This window comes from Suricata suricatta, chromosome 5 (genome assembly GCF_006229205.1).
Source record: "Suricata suricatta isolate VVHF042 chromosome 5, meerkat_22Aug2017_6uvM2_HiC, whole genome shotgun sequence".
Taxonomy (NCBI): Eukaryota; Metazoa; Chordata; class Mammalia; order Carnivora; family Herpestidae; genus Suricata; species Suricata suricatta.
Genome location: NC_043704.1, coordinates 110,894,783 through 110,908,546, shown reverse-complemented (window position 1 = coordinate 110,908,546; position 13,764 = coordinate 110,894,783). Strand labels below are relative to the sequence as shown.

The 13,764-nt window shown below is 40.5% G+C and overlaps 2 protein-coding genes across 8 annotated transcripts in view; one reads left to right on the top strand and one right to left on the bottom strand.

The window, feature by feature from the left end:
- Positions 1-13,764, top strand: part of MED12L (mediator complex subunit 12L) — a 320,540-nt gene that overhangs the window by 123,714 nt on the left and 183,062 nt on the right. The gene's annotated exons all lie outside the window — the stretch shown is intronic.
- P2RY14 (purinergic receptor P2Y14) overlaps positions 1-13,764 on the bottom strand; it is a 54,258-nt gene that overhangs the window by 4,286 nt on the left and 36,208 nt on the right. For 6 of the 7 annotated variants that reach the window (XM_029940039.1, XM_029940040.1, XM_029940038.1 and 3 more), the window contains one exon: positions 1,715-1,835. The exons of the other annotated variant lie outside the window; for it this stretch is intronic. The gene's annotated coding sequence lies outside the window, so the exon portion shown is untranslated. The remainder of the gene's footprint in view (positions 1-1,714; positions 1,836-13,764) is intronic. 7 annotated transcript variants of the gene reach the window in all.

Genomic DNA, 13,764 nt, shown 5'->3' with positions numbered 1-13,764 from the left:
AAGGGGCCACAGTTTCTCTTTTTAAATGTCCACTGTGTCAAAGAGTGTGTTCACTAAATAATTTGTCTTGTCTTCTGATAGCCTGATACCATGGATCCAGAATCGTGTTCTCAGAATCCTGAATGTGTTCAGAATCTTAGCATACGTGCCCTTGTGTTGGACGTCATTGTTTTCCTGCTCCCTGCCTCACTTCAAGGTTGATGGAAGAGGGTGACTGACCCAGATGAACTTCTAGAGCAAGGAAGCCTTCTGAAAGGGAGTGAATATTTAAGGCTTGATTTGTGTCCTTCAGCTATATGTTCTACTGTTTTTGGTTTTAGTGTCTCAGGGAGCCTTCTGTACAGTGATCAATTGAAAGATGTGTGAAAGTGGAGCTATCTTGTGGCATCTACAGGAAGTGAGGACACTTATGTACAGAGCCCAAAAGGTAGAAGTACATGTTGGATGAAAAACAGGGCAAGATCATAATAGAGACCTGTATCACTTTGACCTTTTAACATCTGTCCAATCTCCTCTCCTTATCTTTAGTGTAGAGATAATTTAGTGTCCTGATGAAGGTTCCTACTCAAACTTCAAGTCATTTCATAAATGGAGGAAAGAGTCTTATATTGATGCTGATTTAATACAATGATCCAAAAATCCGAACCAGGTGAATCAGAAAGAAAACAAAAAAGGTCTTGGTGTAGCCCACCTACTCTTCCTTTTCTGTCACCGGCTCTTGGAAGGTTCACTATTTGTAAGCAGCTTGTCCCAGACTGTTAGAGATGAGAGATATGCAAAGGAAGAAGAACAAAGGGGAAAATGATGGCAGTTAGCCAACAAGTGGCTCTAGTGCTCTAGTGAGCCAGTTTGTGGAGATGCAGCCAGCCTTGCCCATGGAATTACTTTTGAGTTTTATCTCGAATTTCTGTACTGAAAGCTTCAAGGAAGTAAACAGTGCTCCCTAAGTTCTCGAGATTATACTGATGAAAGATTTCTATCTGTGGTAGAACTTTTCAAAAAGAGACACTTAAAAGTATGTCTTCAACTTCTCCATAGGTAAGGCTCTTTCTTGGCTCAGAAATCCAGTTAAACGATGGTGAAATGGAATGAAATGTTTTAGTTTATATCATCACTCGAGTCTCTTGTAACATAATTAAAGAATGTGGCGGAATGGGATTTATGAGACCAAAAGAGCTATTAATGTGTAATAGGAGCACAGGAATTGCTTTTTCTCAAATTTTCTACAGAACTAGAATGTCAAGTGCCACACATTCTTTGTAATTTAAAGTGAGTGCCCTACTTGTTGGGATGAGCACTGGGTGTTACATGGAAGCCAACTTGACAATAAACTATAAAAGAAAAAAAACTAAAGTGAGTGCCCTTGTTCCCCAGTGTGATATGAAGGCTGAGGATTGTGGTACTTTAAGTATTTAAAAGTATAGAGAATTACATTTAACCTTTGGGCTCTCTGTTTGGGCAGAATTTAGTTGATACAGGCCATACAAAGCAATGCTCACTCCAGAAACATTCGCCTTAGTAAAAAAAAGCGTAATCCGTCCAAGGTTCATTACTCCTCTATTGTGTAATGGTACACCTTCTGTAGCGCTCTTACATATGGACCATCCTCCTAATTGTGTGCCGTGATTGTTCTTTCTTTGGAAAAGAGGAATTATTCATAAATTTGGTGACATTAACAAAGTTCTGGATAATACCAGAGACTTTTTTCAATTACCTTAAAATTTTCTTAGGCAGGGTAGGGGCGCTGGTATATTAGGTTTCCTTTCAGTGAAGCAGTTTAGACCAGTGTGTGCTTGTCATCTTGAAGTGGCCAAGGTGTTTGTTCACTAATGATCCTGTATGGTAAAAGAAAAATGGAGAATTAATTAAGTGAATATAAAAGTGTTTTTTAGTAGAAAAGTATGTATGGTAGCAATGTACTTACTAAAACTCATCTTGGATAATTATGAAGTATTATAACATGTGTCTGTCTTGGGCTGTATAGGTCTTGGTTGTCAGTATTGATGAATATTGGTATGAACTCTTGGGTAAAACTTAACACTCTTGAGAGTGTTGGATGTAAAATGTCCTTAATTATTGGTTATCCCCCCCAGACCCATGGAAACAGATGCTCAGATCAGTTCATTAAATCCTGAAGTTAACAAATGATTATTTTAGCTGGAAAATCAAGGCAGTATTTGTTTTGTTTTTGTTTTTTTAAACTTTTGCTCTACTGATATTTTGGGCCAGATAATTACCTGTTGTGAAGGACTGTTTTCTGCGTTGTAAGGGGTTAGTGGCTTCCCTGGTTTCTGTCTGCTAGATGCCAGTAGCAGTCTTACCCCTGCCCCCACTCCGTCCCTGCCCAAGCTGCTACAAAAATATCTCCAGACATTGCCAGTGTCGCCTGCCCTGGTTGACAGCTACTGGTCTAATGAGACAGATGTGGACTTTGCAGAGCTAACACTCGAAAGCCGTGTTGTCTCCTAGAGAGAGAGTAAGTTTGGCAGAATGGTGGGTAGATTTGGTTCCTCTGTGTTGTCACCGTTCTGACTTCTTTAAGCCAGGACATCTCAAACTTCGTGTGCATGCATGTCATTTGGAGGTCATGCTAAAGTGAAAACTCCGATTCCAGTTCTGAGGTTGGGTGTGATTGTGGATACTATTAGCACAGTGATTACTCTCTAAGGAGCAGATTTTTTTTTTTTTTTACAAGCCCTGTACGTTGGAGACATTTAATAAATATTTGGTGAGGAGGGTAAAAAATTTGGTTTTCTTTGCTGTACTTGGGACTCTAGATAGGAAAACAGTTGCTTTTAGGTTACCCCGAAATCTAACGTCTTCCTTAGAGTTTATCTATTACAGATTTCATCACAGTAATCTTATCCTTATGGTCTCCTGGAAATTCAAATGGATATTTGATAGAAATCTACTTGAGAACAATGATAAAGAGTACCTAATGTTTACCTAGAATATTCCTAAAAGGTCATGAAGCTTCCTTTAGAAGCAACACCAAGACATTAAGCTCTTTGGAGTACTATTGTATGTGATCCATGGCAGTACCGAACCAGTCCTCGGGAATATGTTCTTATCTTTTTTTAAACAGTTTTTAAACATGTTTTATTTATTTTGTGAGAGGGAGAGAGAATCCCAGACATACTTTTCACGGGGAACATAGATCCCAACACAGGCCTTGATCTCAAGGACCGTGTGTTCGTGACCTAAGCTGAAATCAAGAGTCAGATGCTTGACCGACTGAGCCACCCAGGTGCCCTGGGAATGGTATGTTGTAACTTCAGGACAAGGCTTACTCCTGAGGAGGGATGGAAGAACAAGGGAAAGCTTAGGGTAGTTGGGCTTTAGCTGAGTTTATAGTATTTCTTCTCTTAAACCCTAAAGCAACCGTGTGTAAATAATACTGTCAAAACACTGGGCAGTTGGGGGCATTGGTTTGTGTACTTCTATTTTGTATATGTAAAATATCTTGTTATTAGAAAATGTATATAGAGAATGGTTTGCTTTCAAATTACTGTTGTATCAGCACTCACCTACCTATGAGGCACATCATTTTTCTCTTATTTGCTCAATTGTTACCAAGTGACAATCTGATTATTTCCTCCTCCTCCCTTCCTGTCCAACATCAGGAGCTTGAAAACCAGAGTGTCTCAGATATTTTTATATGACAAAAATTTTGTTTTCTATATGATGCTTATATCAGTAGAAATAGTATAGATGTGTGTAATCATTATGTACATTTCTAAACTTACTAAAGCCATTTTCTTAGGACTGCAGTTTTCTCTCCTTTGCCATAATGTGTAACTTCCTGCGCCCCCCCCTGCCCCCCCCCCCCAGCTTTTTGTTGCCAATATGTCATACCCTAGATAGTTTCCAGAGATGTTTGAGTGGGTTGAATAGAAAGGGGATTTATGTTTAGATAGCTGCTTATTCAGTCTTGTAGTTGTGTTTTGTAGCTTTTGTGTTATTACTTTATAAGTTATTTTGTATTTAAAAAATATTTTCTATTATTTTATAGTATTCTGTCTGTCATCAGGCTCCTGGCTTTTCTTATTGCATGGTTGGTTGGATATTTTCGAATGTCTTCTTCTACCTTGACTCTGGTCCAACTTCTGTCTCCAATATTGGATAATTGTTGACTCCTAGGAGTGGGTAAACGGTGTGCTTTTAGGTCTTAGATGTGTTTGGGAGGACGTCATTATAAGTGTGCCAGTTTATTTCGGAGAAGTTACTGTTTTTTCTTTCTGACTGACTATCCCCCCTTTTCTTAGAAACCCATTTTCTTTCTTTTTCTTTCCTTTTCTTTTTTCCCTCCCTCCCTCCCTCCCTTCCTTCCTTAATTCTTGTTTATTTTTGAGAGGCAGGGAGGGCGAGGGTGAGAGAGAGAGAGAAAGAGAACAATCACGTGATGGGGACAGAGGATCCAAATGGGTTCCTCGCTGACAGCAGAGAGCCCTATGTGGGGTTGAATTTTGCAAACTGCAAGATCATGACCTGAGCCGAACTTAGATGCTGAACTACCTGAGCCACCCAGGTGCCCAGACTCTTAACAGTGGTAGTCCCACCCTTTTGCTCTCTTCTTGCCTCTGTCTGGCCTGTGCTCTCTCCAGGCTCAGGCAGTGAGAATGTCACTTTATTCTTTACCTGAAAGTACGAACCTTCCTTGTGGTTTTTTGCGTCCCTAAAGATTTATTGTTTGACACTTAACCTTCTCATAGGCTGCCAAAGATCTCACTTCTAAGTTTATTGCTCTTTTCTCAGTTGTCTTATATCCTGACCTCTCTGCAGCATCCCATGGTATTGCTTTTCCCCTTGTTGAAATCTCTCCTCCTTATGGTACATTGTAGCCTTTGGCCCCTGTATATTCCCAGTGGTTCTTCTTTGCCCAGACCTTTTATTTATCTTCTCACTAAATCTATCTGATCTTGTTTGCCAGGCACAGTGGAGATATATCAGCCCCAGGGAACTCTCAGAAATGTCCCAGCCTAGGAGGGGGAGGGGGGCTGAGCAGGGTGGTGCTTCCAGATCCAACGAGGGACTATTACTGGAGAAGGAGGCACAAGAACAGAGGGAGCATTGAGCACCTATCAGCTTCAGGAATGGAAGTATCAAGACAACCTTCTTGGATCATGTGATAATGAAGGTTGATAAATCACTTGACTTTAGCCAGACATAGAAGGAGAAGGATAGAGTTTTAGGCAGAGAGAGCTCCTAGACATAGGCACCAAGGTACAGGAGATGATAGTATAGTGGGGGGGGGGGGGGCAAGGGAGAAAGTAGGGCTATGGCTTGCCCAAATTGGGTAACATAAGAGCCATGTCAGTGAATTACTATTCCTTCCATTTTGTCAATGAGGAGACTGATGGTTACAGTGGTTCAGTAATTCATCATAGATGATTTTGGTGGCTCACATGTGGCCAGACAGCATCCTAACTTACGTCTGTACAACTGTGAGTCAATTCTCCCCATACCTGGGTGCACGTGGGGGCAGCATGTTTCGTGGTATCTATGAGCATGAGCTCCTTCACCATTTTTCTGAAGTCTTGTCTTCTTTTTGTTAATTGAAGTATAATCAATACAGTGTTGCATTAGTTTCAGGTGTACAACATAATGATTCAACAACTGTGTTATGCTGTGCTCAAAGAGTAGCCGCTGTCTGTCACCATATAATACTGTTACAACACTACTAACTCTATTCCCTATGCCGTACCTTTCATCCTCATGAATTTTGCATTCCATAACTAGAATTCAGTACCTCCCACTCCCCTTTGCCTATTTTGCTCATCCCCTCATGGTCGTCTCCTTTGGTAGCCATAGCTCTTTGTATTTATGGATCTGTCTCCATTTTTTGGTATGTTTTTATTCTTTCTTTTACCAATCCACGTCTAAGTAAAATGCTATGGTATTTGTCTTCCTCTAACTTACTTTACTTAGCATAATACCCACTAGGTTCATACATGTTGTCACAAATGGCAAGATCTCTCTCTCTTTTTTTTTTTATGGCTGGGTAATCTCTCTCTTTCTCTCACACACACACACACACACACACACACACACACACTACACATCTTAATCCATTAATTGGTCAATAGACACTTGTGTTGCTTCCGTATCTTGGTTGTTGTAATAATGCTGGAGTAAACATAGGGGTGCATGTATCGTTTCAAATAAGTGTTCTGGTCTTGTTTGGGCAAATACCCAGTAGTGGAATTACTGGGTAATATGGTATTTCTATTTTTAATTTTTGAGCAGCCTCCAAGAAGTTTTCCCCAGTGGCAACGTACATTCCAAAGTAGCAATTTACATTCGTACCAGTAGTGCAGGAGGGTTTCTGTTTTCCCACATCCTCTCTAATACTTGTTATTTCTTTTTGACACGACCCATTCTGACAGGTGTAAGGCGGTATCTCATTGTGCTTTTGATTTGCATTTCCGTGACGATTAGTGATGTTGAGCGTCTTTTTATGTATCTGTTGGCCATCCGTATGTTGTTTTTGGAAAACTCCTCTGCCCATTTTTTAATCAACTTCTTTTGTTTTGTTTTTGAATTGAGTAAATATTATATCATACTGGATATTAACCCCTTTTTGTATATATCATTTGCAAATATCTCCCCCTATTCAGTTGGCTGCCTTTTCATTTTTCTGCTGATTTCATTTGCTGTGCAAAAGCTTTTTATTTTGGTGTAGTCCTGGTAATTTACTGTTGCTTTTGACTGAAGAGACTTATCTAGAAAAATTTTGCTAAGGCGGATATCCGAGAGATTATTGCCTATGTTTTCTTTTAGGACATTAATGGTTTCAGGTTTCATGTTTAGGTGTTTATTTTGACTTTATTTGATGTGTGGTATAAGAAAGTGCTCCGGTTTCATTTTTCTGCATGTAGCTAGCTGTCCAGTGGTCCCAGTACCATTGATTGGTGAGACTGTTTTTCCTACCACTTTGTCATAGATTAATTGACCATAAAAGTGTGGGCTTATTTCTGGACTCTGAATTCTGTTCCATTGATCAGTATGTCTCTTTTTTTGTGTCAGGAGTATACTGTTTTGATTATTACACCTTTGTAGTCTGTCTTGAAATTTGGGATTGTGTTACCTCCAACTATGTTCTTCTTTCTCAAGATTGCTTTGGCTATTCAGGATATTTTGAGATTCCATACAGATTTTAACACTATTTATTCTAGTTCTGTTAAAAATGGTATTTGTATTTTAATAGGGATTGTATTGAATGTGTAGATTGCTTTGTGTAATATGGCCATTTAACACTATTATTCCATTCCCTGAGCATTTCCATTTGTGAAATCTTCGATTTCTTTCGTCAGTGTTCTATAGTTTTCAGTGTACAAGTCTTTCATTTCCTTGGTTAAATTTATTCCTGGGCAGTTTTTCTTTTTGGTGCAATTGTAAGTGGAACTGTTTCCTTAATTTCTCTTTCTACTACTTCGTTATTTGGGTATAGGACTACAATAGATTTTGGTATATTAATATTTTACTCTGCAACTTTGCTCAATTCATTTATTCTAATATGGTTTTTTTTTTTTTTTGGTGGAGTCTTTAGGGATTTTTGTTTATAGCATCATGACATCTGCCAAAAGTGACAGTTTTTACTACTTGTTTAACCAATTGAATGTCTTTTAATTCTTTTTATTGTCCAATTGCTCTAACACTTCCAGTACTATATTGAATAAAAAGGGTGAGAGAGACATCCTTGTCTTGTTCCTGAAACGAGAAGAACTTTCATTTTTTTCTCCTTGATTATGATGTTAATTGTAGGTTTCTCGAGTTTTGTCTTTACATCTCACTCAGCCAGTGTTGTTTGAGGGCAGGTGCTTGTGTGTGTGAGTTTGAAGTGTGCATGTCCTGTTTTTTTTCCAGGTTTTGAAGGTCTGCAAGGTGTGGAGATCTTCAGTTTTTCCAATTAGACTCCATGTACCACAGCATAGAGAAACCCCCATTTTCTTTGCTGGTTTTTGAAAGTGTTTATAAATGAATGTGTTTGTGGCTTTGGACTCAGTTTCCTATCTTCTGCCTTGATGTGCCAGGAGAGGTATAGAATTGGAGCATTCATTAAAGTGATTGGACAAGGACACTAATCAGTAAGTGCCAGCACCTGTGCTGGTGGGGGAAGCCCAGGGCTGCTGCATGTGGTTTGGGTGTCAGTAAGGACTTCCTGGGGTCCCTGATCAGAGGAGGGCTTTGTTCCTGTTTGTCAACTTTAGCTAATTCTCTCTTGTAGTAGATATGAGGTCTTGATTAGATCTGTTTTGATCCTCCTAATCCCTGCTACTATGGCCCATTGACCTTACCTTCAGTTAGAGGTCACCTTCCTTGACCTTGGTCACTGACAAACATGCATTAGTTTCACTTCTAATTGGATGAATGCTGAGGTTACATACCTCCAAAGAGGAACAGTGTAATTAGTTCTCGCATTAGATGCTTCTCAGTGCTCTGCTTGGGCTGAACTACAGACACCTGAGAACTTTCAGTACATGAATTCAGTTCTGTCTTGACTGCTAGGCCTTCTTCCTGGGCCTCCCTATTCACAGACTCACACTCAGGAGGATCAAAGATCTGTGTTTCTGCTACAAAGAGAGCCAATCTTCAATTATGTGTGATAGTTTGACAGTAGGTTAGTATGGATAATAAACTGATAATGCTGAAGCCTAGTTTTTACTATTAATTCTAACCAATTCTCTTAAAATACTTTGAGCAGAACTAGTTGCAAAGTGTAAGCCTGGTGCATCTGAGAACCCAGAGGCCTGTCTGCATATCTTAGCTGATTATGGAGGTGGTAGAAGAGAGAGGTGCAGCACAGGTGTCAAACTTCTGGGGCCATGAAAATGCCCAACTGTCTCTAGCTTCTGTGACGGGAACTGTGTCTGGATTGTTGGGATGGATTAGTGAGTTTTCACCTACACTCTCTGGTGTAGCCTAGGGTGTTTCAACCTTGGCACTCTTGACTTGTTTTTTTTTTTTTGTTTTTTTTTTTAATTTAAATTTTAGCCCTTTGTGGGTGAGCTGTCTTTTGCATTGCAAGGTCTTTAGCCGCATCCCTGGCCTCTAACCCACTAGGTGCCACTAGAACCCCATGATTTACTATGACAACAAAAAGTGCCCAGACAGTTCTAAATGTCCCTAAGTGGAAAACCACTGGAATAGCCTTTTAGTAGTAGGAATGTTTGATATCATTTTGATATACAAGGAGAATTTAGTCAGCGCTCTGGTGCTAAGTCTTAGCTGTGTGTTGAGTAACTCATCAACAGGAAGTAATTTGAATCCTTAGGTCTCAGGGTCTGAGGTGGGCTGTCGAGGCTGCTCTGGTAGAACAATAGTGCAGAAAAGTGATTAAAAGCATGCCCATTGGGTGTAGTGGACCTTGGTTAGAAATAGGGCTAAATTACTTAATAGTCGTGGGTTACTAACTACCTCCGTGTTTCTGTTTTTACTTTTCTTAAAATGAGGGGGTAGTTACTTGCTGCCTCATAGAGTTCTTGTTCCTCTAAGAGTCAAATAACCTGGTGCCTGGCAGTGCGTGACTCAGAGGGAATAGTGGTGGTTCAGGGAGTGACTTAGCTGACAATGGAATAATCACATGGCCCTGGGACTTTTAGTCTGCCCAGGACTTCCCCTGGGTCAGGCGTTCCACACACTGTCCCCTGCTTCCCCATTTTCACTTTAGGTTGATGCTCTGCACTTGAATGAGGGCTACAGGAGGCACCTTAGATCCTTTGCTGATTGCTCTGAACCTCCTCTGGTATCTGGCTCAAAAGTGCTTGTGTCGGGGAGAATAGGGGGAAGGCTGTGCCTCCTCTGGTCCCCCTGTTCTCCTCCCAGGAAGTGGCACTCAGCAGTAGGGAGGACGAGGGAAGCCCAGATGTTTCAGTCTTACTCAAAAATCCACAGAAGCCTGAATCTTTGGTGAAAGTGACATCAAGCTATGAAACTTTGGTCTTCACAGTTTTGGGAACTGATTCCTCTCTGGGTCTGGAATTAGGTTGAGCTACTTGGATTCCTGACCTTTTTCCAGCCTGTTCTGCAGCATTGTTTTTTCCACTATGTGGCTCTATTCCCTGGGGCCAGGCAAGGAAATGAATCTCTGACCTCCTTTTGCCTCACTGAGAAGACGTTTGCATTTCTCAGTTAGGCATGCAGTACTCAGATCTTAAGATTGTGAGGCTCAGGCCATTAATGCATATCCCTTTGCTATGGGAATGGGGAGCAGATTTTCATTTCTGGGAAACCCACACTTTTAACTACTTAGTTAAATATCAACCACCTGTATGTTCAAGAATCAGCCTTGCATAGCCCATGGAGAAGGCTATCCAGGACTTTAGGTGGGAGTAGGAATACTGCAGAAAAGTGATACATGTACTTGAAAACCTAACATTTGATGTACTTTTTCCATGTTGGAAGAATCAGTGACTTTTGAATTTAATAAAATATATCCTGACGGTTCCTTCAATTAGGCAATTCTGTAAATGAATTCATATTTTATTAAATACAACATATGATAATGAAGTAACTATATTCACTTCAAAATGGGTAGAACGTAAATGTGAAAGATGGAGTTTTATGCAACTTAAAGATGGTGCTCAGAGTACAGGTGAAGTAAAAGAACTTCCTTTTTGTGAGCCCTAGGTCCATAGGTTCGGACCCATTGTTGAGTGCATGTTTCATTTTTAGACCATTCCAGTTGTGATTATTTCACTTTTCCAATGGATTTCAACATGAGTCCATTGAGTATGTTGTAAGAAAGGCACCTTGTGTTTCGCCACACTGTGTGGGAGACGTTAGATGGCATTTCATTATTGCCTTAGCTGTAATGTTGATATGTGAGAGACCTCACCAGAACCAGCTCACACGTGTTCTGTTGCAGTTTTATGTTCATGACTTGCTCGGACCAGGACTGGTTTGGTTTTACTCTATACTTGTTTTTCTTAATGCAGTCTGCTCTGGACTTCCTTTTAATCTTCATACACTGGTGTTTTCCTCTTTATTCGCAGTCTCTCTCTTTGTTTAGTGGTGATTTCCCTGCGAGCTATAAGCCTGCATAAGTCCTTAATAAAACAGATTAAAAATTGGTAGGTCTCGAAGTCACAGTAGCCCAGTAGGTATAAACTTGCTGGAGCCTTTTCTATCCTTCAGTAACAAAGGTAAAAACTCTGTAGATAAAGAAATCCTGATTCCCAGTATCAGTGAGCTCATCATGTTCCTAACTATCACTACTAAAAGGAACCTGGGCTTCTTGGAGAAACGGTTGACTAAGGCACAGGGAAAGTACAAGTGAATTGCGATAAACCGGTTGGGCAAAAAGCCAGGACGCACTTAGTCCAGTAGGGAAATGTCAGAACAAGCTACCTTGGAGGTACTTCTGTATTTGACAGTTTGGATATCAATAGGAATGACAAGAGTTTAAAGTCCTTTGAAAGACAAACCAAATTCAGGAGTTGATAGTGATATTAAGGGAAGTGTGGGCCATCTGATTGGCTCACTTGGTTAAGCATCTGACTCTGGAACTCATGGTTGTGAGTTCAAGCCACAAGTTGGGCTCTGCGCTAGGCACAAAGCCTGTTTAAAAAACAGACAGAGGGTATTTGGATGGCTCAGTCAGTTGAGAAGCCTGATTCCTGATTTTTGGCTCAAGTCATGATCTCGTGGTTTGTGGGATTGAGCCACTGCAGAGCCTGCTTGGGATTCTTTCTTTCTCTGTCTCTGCACCTCCCCTGCTCAGACTCTGTCTCTCAAAATAAATAAATAAACTTTGAAAAAAAAAAAGGGAAGTGATATTAAGAATAGGGATAAAAAAGGAAGGATGAAGACAGGGAGAAGCTCTTCTTTACAGAATTTCAGCTAGAAAATGTAGGATGAATGATAGAAAATCACCATTTTGCAGCCTCAGTGTAATAACTGATGATGCAGCCTTTAATGGTTACGAAAAGCCAGCCAGTGAAGGGTTGTAGGAGAACAGGATATGGTAGTCTGGAAGTATGACTCTCAGATCATTTAGAATACTAAAGAAAAAATTTGTACCTTTTCAGCACAGGTATCTAGCCGTCACTGAATGATCAGACTTGTGGGATAACTTGACATTGTGTGCTTTCTGATAGGATTCATTTAAATGTATACAATATATCTTGTCAAAAAGCTAATCATGGATGAACAATGGAACAAATTCAGAATGTGGATCATTCTATAAAACATTTTATAAAATAAGTTGCCTAGACTCTAAAAAAAAATGAATGTCATGAAAAGTGAACAAACATGATGATGGGGTGGGAGGGAGCGGTTCTAGATCAAAAGAGAAATAATGTAACAGGTGAACCATGGTTTGATATTGGGGGAGTAGAGGATAGACCTACAGTAATTGTTTGTAGACAGTTGTGTGAATCTGAATATAGGATTTATGTTTGCATTGTTGAATTATTCTTTTTAGGTGTGATAATGGTATGGTTAAGCAGGAGAATATTTTTATCTTTCTTTTTTTTGGTAATTTTTTTAAACGTTTATTTATTTTTGAGAAAGAGACACAGAATGTGAGTGGGGGTGGGTCAGAGAGAGAGGGAGACACAGAATCTGAAGCAGGCTCCAGGCTCTGAGCTGTCAGCACAGAGCCTGATGCGGGGCTCAAAGCCATAAACTGTGAGATCATGACCTGAGCTGAAGTCGGCCGCTTAACTGACTGAGCCACCAAGGCGCCCCTTTTTACTCTTCTAGATGCATATTGAGGTATTTAGGATGGAAGGGTCATAATGCCTGCACCATATTTTCAGAAGTTTGGTAGAAGGAAAGAAAGTATATCTATGTGTATATATATGCTGTGTATTGTCCTTTCTGGATGATATGTAGTATGGTATATGTGCATACACGTGTATGTATATGCATATATGCATGTGTTATATGTGTGTATTAGTTTTGAGGGAAGAGTCCTGAGCTTAGTGCCTGACTCACAGCAGGTACTTAACAGTCTCTCAGATGTATCTGTTACCCTGCCTACCTGTTTTTTCTGTTACCTTTGGGAACGTCTCTGCTTGTCCTTAAATTAGGTTTTCTTATTCTATCCTTTGCCATCTTCTTTTCTCTTTCTACCTAGTTTTCTAGGCCAAAATAATCTTTTGTTTAGAACACTGTTGAAAATCATCAGTAAAGCAAGCTGCCTTTTATCTATCAACTTCTCATTGGGCGCCTATTATCATGCAGTGTCCTTGGCATTGTGGGTCCACGCTGCTCCCTTAGAGCTCAGCGTCTAGTGCTTCTGGAACCCGAGCAGCCTCGTCTCCTTTCCCTCCGTGTGCACAGCCTGCTCTCCTTCCCCTCTGCACGGTGGACCTCCACTCTGCACTGCCAGCTCACTCACAGCCCTGGGTTTTGAGGAGGCAGGTTGCTTCACCTCCATCGGGAAGAGTTTTTCCCTCAGTCAAGTTAGTGACTCCTTGCGGCGAGCTGCCACTGTGCCTTTTCATCCCTTTCCTTCTCCTCACATTTTACAGCAACAGCTGCCGTTCACTGGGAGCTTTACCTTGTACCACACGCAGGTCATGCTAATTGCTTTTAAAAGTATTTTTTCCTTTTCATGGAACGTTTCATACTTTGAAAAAAATTGATGGAACCTAAGGGAAAGCACAGTAAAAAGAACACAATGCTGCCTGGGGAGCCAGAGCCCCACCTGTGTCCCCCTTTGTGCTCTGCCCTGGGTGTCTGGCTCTCTCTGCCCAGAGGGACCCCCGTCTTGAGTTTTGTGCTTTTCACTCCTACCATTGAAACAGATGATTGTAA